Consider the following 7,636-nt stretch of genomic DNA (forward strand, 5'->3'; position numbering starts at 1 on the left):
ACAAACTATAAAGCAGAGACGAAATTATAAACCTAAAAATGTTATCTGAGTAAGACGACCGTCGTGAGAGAAGGTGATACAATGGAGGGTATACTTGCCTAACTCCTTGATCGCCAGGAAAGATAAATTACATGCACCCTTTGATCGTCAAGAGAGAGTAAATAGTGTGACAGCCTTACACCAAGTGAAATGAATTATCTTTCTCCGCTTATCACTTTTTAACAGTGGGTATGTATCAGAGAGAAAGATAGGTTTCCCTCCTTGGCGAAGGCTTCACGAGGCCACCTATATAGAGGCATCAACCCTTACTAAGCTTGAGCACTCACCTATAACTAAGACTCCGGACACTAACGCAAGCGATGTGTGACTATCACATAAATCACTACTCAAATTCTTGACAATAACGAAAATTATGTAAGTATATATAGTTTTCAACACGGTTTATTACTTCTTTTAATAAAAAAAAACACTGTTTATTACTTAGGTGTTTTTTTTTTAAATTTCAGATCTGAAATCTAAATTGGGATCAATTCAGATGTTTGTTTTTCTTATTTAAGAAAATCTGAAATGTTGGCTGAATGGTGTTCACGTCTGAATAGGTTGAAAAGTAGCCCACATTTTTCAGACTTCAAAATAAGTCTAAATACAAAGGCCCTAATCTGAAATGAGTTAAATGACACTAATAGCCCCATAAATTACAAATCTCTCGTATGGCCGCGACTTTAGGGGCATAAAGAATAATCTCTGGGAAATAAATTCTCTAGGGAATCCATGTTTTTTGTACATTGTCGGGGAATATTATTTATTAATCCAAAAATTAACTTGATCAAACATTGCCCCCTAATCTTCATCTGATCTATCACCTTCACCACCACAACTTCCCACCACCACCATTCCGACCACCATTGCCACATATTCTCTCTCCTCTCTCACTCACTGTTACCCTCTCTCTCGGTCTTTATCTTTCTCTACCTCTCTTTATTGCTCTCACTATCTATGTCTCTCGATCTTCCATTGGTTCTCTCTCAATCTTTTATTGTTTCTCGATCAATCTCTTATTCTTCCCTTTGCCAGAACCAACCATCAAGGAGGGGTTCTGGCGAAATCCTACGAGAATTTTGAGGCCACAAAGCGTTTCGTGGCCCTGACCATTTCGTGGCCACGAACACTGTGATCTCCACATAGAGATATCTATACAGATCGCAAGAGAAAGAGAGAGGGAGAGATATAGACTGCAATAAACGAAGATAAAGAGACGGAAGAGAGGAAAAGAACGCGAAACTAATCTACAGAGAGACATGTCTACAACGAGAGAGATAAGAGTGATCTACAATGAGAGAGAGAGAGAGAGATCCACAATGAGAACGATAGAGAAATAGTTAGTGAGAATGAAAGAGATAGTGAGAGAAAGAGAGACAGTGGGAGATAGAGTGAGAGAGATAATAAGTAAGAAAACGAGAGAGTGTGTGTTAAATTCACGATTATGTGATAATTGGAGGTAGACGTTGAAATAATGACCCGATAATATAACGTGGTTCGATCGGATAATCATGATTGTCATCCACGGAGAATAATTACTTTATTAATAATCACCATATACAATTGTGTGGTTGATCAGTTACAATGGTCAGACATAACTTGATGATTTAAATGTTAAAACTCTCTCCTATTTATAGAGAAGTTATGGTTTAGGGTTTCCCAGTTTCTCATAACTAAACTAGGAAATAATACAAATTCTATCTAATAGTACCATTAGATAGTTACATGAGATATTCTAAATATAATAGAGTATATATTATGGATCTTCATATATCTTGAAACATCTTCTCAAATCTTGAATTCTTCTTGATCGCCGGATCTCGTATTCTCGATCCGTCACGTACATACACGTGTTACACACGTATCTTTATTCTTTGACTCATCTTGATCGTCGGATCTTTTTATTTCGATCTGTCTTATATCACGTATGTTATTACCCCCTCGCAAGTTGGAGCACTTAAATTTTGAAGTGTCCGACTTGGAGAGAAAAAAAGACTTGTTGGTTTTTCGTATTTGTGTACTTGCAACTTCTCGAATTTGGATTCTTGGTGAAGATGAGTGGAGGATAATTAAGTCACAACGACAACGTTGGAAATTGTGGAAGCTTGAACTAAAAATAATGACAACGAAATTGATTGTCATGTATGAAAAGATGTCATTGTATGAACAATGTGAAAGAAAATGTCGACAACAAAAAAGTTGTGATGATTAATATCGACAAGAAAATTATTGTCCGATAAAAAGTATAAAGTATTAACTTAATGAGTGACAAAAAAATAAAGGTGTTGTGTGTAAAATTGACAAAAAATTCATTGTCAGAATACCAAAAATGTGTAGAGTTAACAATCAAAACGATGGTGTCGGGATTGTCGACAAAGCATTTAATGTCGTGAAAATGTCAAAGTCGCGGGTATAATTTTGCAAGAAAACATAAAATAGATCATGAAAAAAAGTCTAATTTGGGAAAAAATAAAGGTTATCATAGATAAATTATGATCGTGAGAATGTCACGGGTCAATCCAGTGTAAAGTCAAAATAGAGATACTCTATTCATTTGGGGAAAGCCCAAAATATTTGTTGGTACAAGAGAGAAGTCGTTATAGCCAAAGTATGATTCCGAAAATGTCTCAGATGAATCCGGAAAGGAATAGATAAAATTAATCTATGTAGTGTCACAGATCGAACAGAAAAGGTGACAAAAAAATTACGTCACAACTTGTGAAAGTTGGTCATAAGTGATAGGAATAGAAAACAGTCACAAAAAATAATCTATTTCCAACAGCAGAAAACTGTGGCAAAATAATAATGTAGGGTTGCAAGAGATTGTAAAAAATCTCATAGAATTGAGTCGTCACAAAAAAACTATAATAAAAAGAGTAGTGACAGTATGAAATAGTGTCACTTTCCTTTGGATAGAAAACAGTGACAATGCGCAAACTGTTACACTGATTCAATAATGTTGTTGTTGAAAGGAATTCGTCACAAAACAAATTGGGGAAATTGGAAACTCCATTTCCCAAACTTGGGTTTTCCTAATCCTAATGGTTAGGAATTTCAGTAGAAAGTCGAATTAAAGCTGTTGTCTAACGAAGGATTTAGACTGACTAGGTCTTAGAGTTCGTAAAGATCGTTTTGAGTAGAAAAGAAATGGTGGATTAAGGCTTGCACAATGCAACCGACAAAGAACTCTAGAGAGAAAGTGATCGGAGGTAGACTAAAATCGAGAAGAATGCGATCGATTCTTCACCAAATGGAAAAGGAAATCATTGGTGGTTTGACCAAATCGGTGGAAGCAACGATTGATAATGGAAATCTCGCGGGAAAATGCAGTGAAGCAAACCCTAGGGTTTGTGTCGTGGGAAGAAGAAGAAAGAGGACAACGTTTGGGGTCCAGGGCTGGTCGGGTCTGATTTCCGGGTTAGTCACGGGTTGAAAGAACTGGGGTTACAAATGGGTATGCGGTCAATCTTGGCTGACTGTGGTTAGCGTGGTCTATTGACCTCGGGTTGTTTGGTTGTGGGTTTGAGGAAAATAGGGACGAGCTTTGGTCTAGAACGGGGTAAATACTGTTCTGATTGCTTGAAAACGAATCAGATCTGAGATTTTGGTTCTGAAACCTGTGTTTTCAATTTTAAATCTAATTTAGGTCTAAAAAAAATCATTTTTTTTTTTTAGAAAATTTCCAATATTAACGAAAAAGTTATCTTTGTTGAAGAGGAAATCCTTGATGCTTCATTGATGAACTTCGGTAAATCCTAACGAATCAATTAAAAATTAAATAATCTCGGGTCTCATATTCTTGGTTAAAAAATCTCTTATACTTTTACTTGATTTTCTCATCTTGAAGATGAAAACGTAATCACAAGAAAAATCTTGGAAAATTTAAACAAACCAAAAAAATGATTGAACAATAATATAATCACAACAAAAAAAAAAGTTGGAATTTTGCGGAAGCATAAATAAGGATCAATTAACCTGCTCTAATACCATGTTAAATTCACGACTATGTGATAATCGGAGATACACATTGAAATAATAACACGATAATATATCGTGGTTCGGTCGGATAATCATGACCTACATCGACGGAGAATAATTACTTTATTAATAATCACCATATACAATTGTGGGGTTAATCAGTTACATTGGTCAGACATAACTCGATGATTCAAATCTTGGAACCCTCTCCTATTTATAGAGAAGTTAAGATTTAGGGTCTCCTAGTTTCTAATAGTACCATTAGATAGTTACAAGAGATATTCTAAATATAAGAGAGTATATATTATGGATCTTCATATATCTTGAAATATCTTTGCATATCTTGAATTCTTCTTGATCGTCGGATCTCGTCTTCTCGATCCGTCACGTACATACACATTTTACACAAGTATCTCAATTCTTTGACTCATCTTGATCGTCGGATCTCTTTATTTCGATCTGTTTTATATGACATATCTTATTAGAGAGAGAGAGAAGATGAAGATTAGGGGGCAATGTTTGATGAAGTTCATCTTTTTTTTTTCTTCCACCTTCGATTTTCAGTGGAAATTGGAAGAGGTGTTGGTGATTGAGTTTACAAAAAGATTGTGTCGACGAGAGAAGAGCTTAAGTTTTTTTTGTCAGCTTTCTGGTTTTTTTTTTTTCATTTCTATTTTTACGGATCCTCATCACGCTTCTTAAATTCCTTTTACTTTCTAACTCTTTAACTTGGGTAGACAGAGTAAAGTTTAGGGTTATTTTCATGTGCATTTTAGATTTTCTCTCTCATGGTTAGGTCGAGTTAAAATTTTGCTTCTTTTTTTTTTATATTCCACATAAATATATCTTGTTTATAGTTTATTCATCATGTATTAGATTATGAATTTTATTATTTAAATGAGTAATGCTAGAAAATGTGAAAAAAAATAATATTTCTCAAGGTGGATGTCTTAATTTTTCACCTTTGCGAATTTAGTGTCAAAATCGTATAAGTTTCTTAAATATAATAATATATTTTCAAGTAATGGAGTTAGCTTAACGGTATTAAAATTTAACGGTGTTAGAACTTAACTGGTAACACTTAGTCCACGACCCCTTTGCAAAAAAATAAAAGGTCATTGCCCCTTTCGCAAAACCGGATACATATCTATGACCCTTCTGCAAAATAACCCAAAAAGAATATGCCCTCTAAATCAATCTTTATTGACTAATTCTTTATGCCCCGAAGATTTTTCTTTATTCCCTAATGTCGCGGCCTTCTCATGTAGTCAAACATCTTACCACCACCACCACTACCACCACCACCACCACCACCGAGACAGGAACAAGTCACCCCCGAGACAACCACCACCACCACCACCACTGAGACAGGAACAAGTCACCACCGAGACAACCACCACCACCACCCAGACAATCACTGCAACAATCCACGACCACCACATGAACAAGCCACCACCCAGACAAACACCTGCATAAACCACCACCACCACAGGAACAAGCCACCACCACCACAGGAACAAGCCACCACCACCACAAGAACAAGCCACCACCACCACAGGAACAAGCCACCAGCCAGACAACTACCGGAACCATAATAAACCACTACCAACCAAACGACCACCACCACAGAAACAAACCGCCAACACCACAGAAAAACCACCACCACTAATAGAAACGGATCGTCACCACAACCAAAAACCTACCGCCACCACAAAATACCATAACTACAACAGAAACCACTAAATCTGGCGAGGGGCATCGTGTTTGAACCCTCGCCAGATCCTAACTTTGCCGAATATCAGTTATAAAAAGAGAGAGAGACTCGAGATCGATTGGAGAGAGGGTTTCACTCGCCCATCTAGAGAGAGAACTGAAGATCGGTTAGAGGGAGAGATGGAGAGGGAAAAACTGAAGATCAGTTAGAAAAAAGAGAGGGTTTCACTTGCCGAGAGAGAGAGAGACCTCCATCGCTGGATCTCCCTTGTCGGTCCTTCATCTGTTAGAGAGAGGGAGGTTGAGGGAGAGAGATGGTTATTAGGTTTAGGTTTTGATTTTCTTTTTATTTCAACTAAAGGAGGAGTGAGAATTAGGGTTTAGGCTTTGTTTGTCTAGAGTATCAAATATGGGTATAACTGGCAAAGTCTTAATTCAGACTTTATAATTCAGATTTAAAAAACAAACATCCAGCTTGTAATATAATTCTGTCAATTCAGATTCAACCAATTCAGATTCAGACCCAAAAAAAAAAAACAACACCTACCATAATGTTGTCTGATCTTTAGATTAAAAATATAGTGGATGTAGTTTTGTAAGTATCAAAGCACGCCACTTTACTTGAGTGATGCACATACTAGGAGGTTTGAGTATTAGTTCTAAAACATTAGCCATTTCACAAGGATTTGATAGTCAGTCTGTGACCGGTTTGGCTAGTGTAAATCTATATAAATCTTAAAGGAAGTAGTCTCAGACTATTTGAGTTTCTCATTTTATCCGTTTTGATTAAAATTATTAACGAGGGTTAAGATCAAGAGCTTCCAGGGGCGGCCTAGGCCCAAAGCAGCCAAAGCGGCTGCTTTGGGCCTCACTTCATGGAAGGGCCCCAAAATTCCTTTTAATTAAAGTTACCCGATTAGAAAAATTGAAAAACGAAAAACCCAGTGAAAGTAAAAGCCCACTAAAACCAACCGAGACCTTTCCCGAAGGTCATTTAGTAACAAGCAGCAAAATGTGGGGCCTACAATAGAATAACCCTACTTCCTTTTTCTCGGCTATCTCTAAATTTTTGTTTCTTTTTCTTTATAAATATTTGTTCTCTCTCTTGCATTGTCTCCAAAATCTTCTATTTTCTCTCTAATTCAAAGACTGAAACAAAGTAAAGATTCTCTATTTTTCACCCTCATTTTTATGGTTGTTTTTTTATCTTCTTTTTTTTAGTTTTTGAGTTTATTATATTTGTTATCATCTATGTTAAAAAGAATTGGTTTGTATCCTCTTTAAAGAATAAGTGAGTTTTTTTTTACCAAAGTAAGTGTTAAGTTTATTAATTTAAAAAATAGGTTTTAACAAAGATATCTTCAAAATCCTTTACTCCTTATAAAATATGTTTTTAACGGCCAACCATGTTGTCAATTGAACAAGATATAAGGGAAGAATTAGACTATTAACGCATAATTAGTAATTTTACACCTCGAAAGGCAAAAAAAATGTTTTCGAAACATGTTTAGCTCATCTATATATAAATTAGATCTTCTTGTATAGTATATAGTTCGAGTTTATGATTTTCGGTTATGTTTTTCATACTAAATTACTTTTAGGGTAAAAAGTTAACACTTTATAACTAGCGTAAGAAAGGCCTCAAATTTTTTCTTCGCTTTAGGCCTCTCAAGTACTTGGGCCGCCCCTGAGAGCTTCTAATTTAAAGTTAAATTACTATACGTTATAAGTTCCACCCAAGTGTCACGACCATAAGCGCCGCACAGTTCGTTTGAATTAGATATTCCACATCTCGGTCCGTGTGTTTTGAGAGTATTATGCCGGGTCGACCTAACGGTCCGTGACACAAGACTTTCCTTCCAAATGGAACATTGTTCCATAATGTTGGTGATTTGCTCCAAACCGA

This window comes from Eschscholzia californica, unplaced genomic scaffold (genome assembly GCF_041429995.1).
Source record: "Eschscholzia californica isolate CP2 unplaced genomic scaffold, dmEscCali1.0.p SCAF_2, whole genome shotgun sequence".
Lineage (NCBI taxonomy): Eukaryota > Viridiplantae > Streptophyta > Magnoliopsida > Ranunculales > Papaveraceae > Eschscholzia > Eschscholzia californica.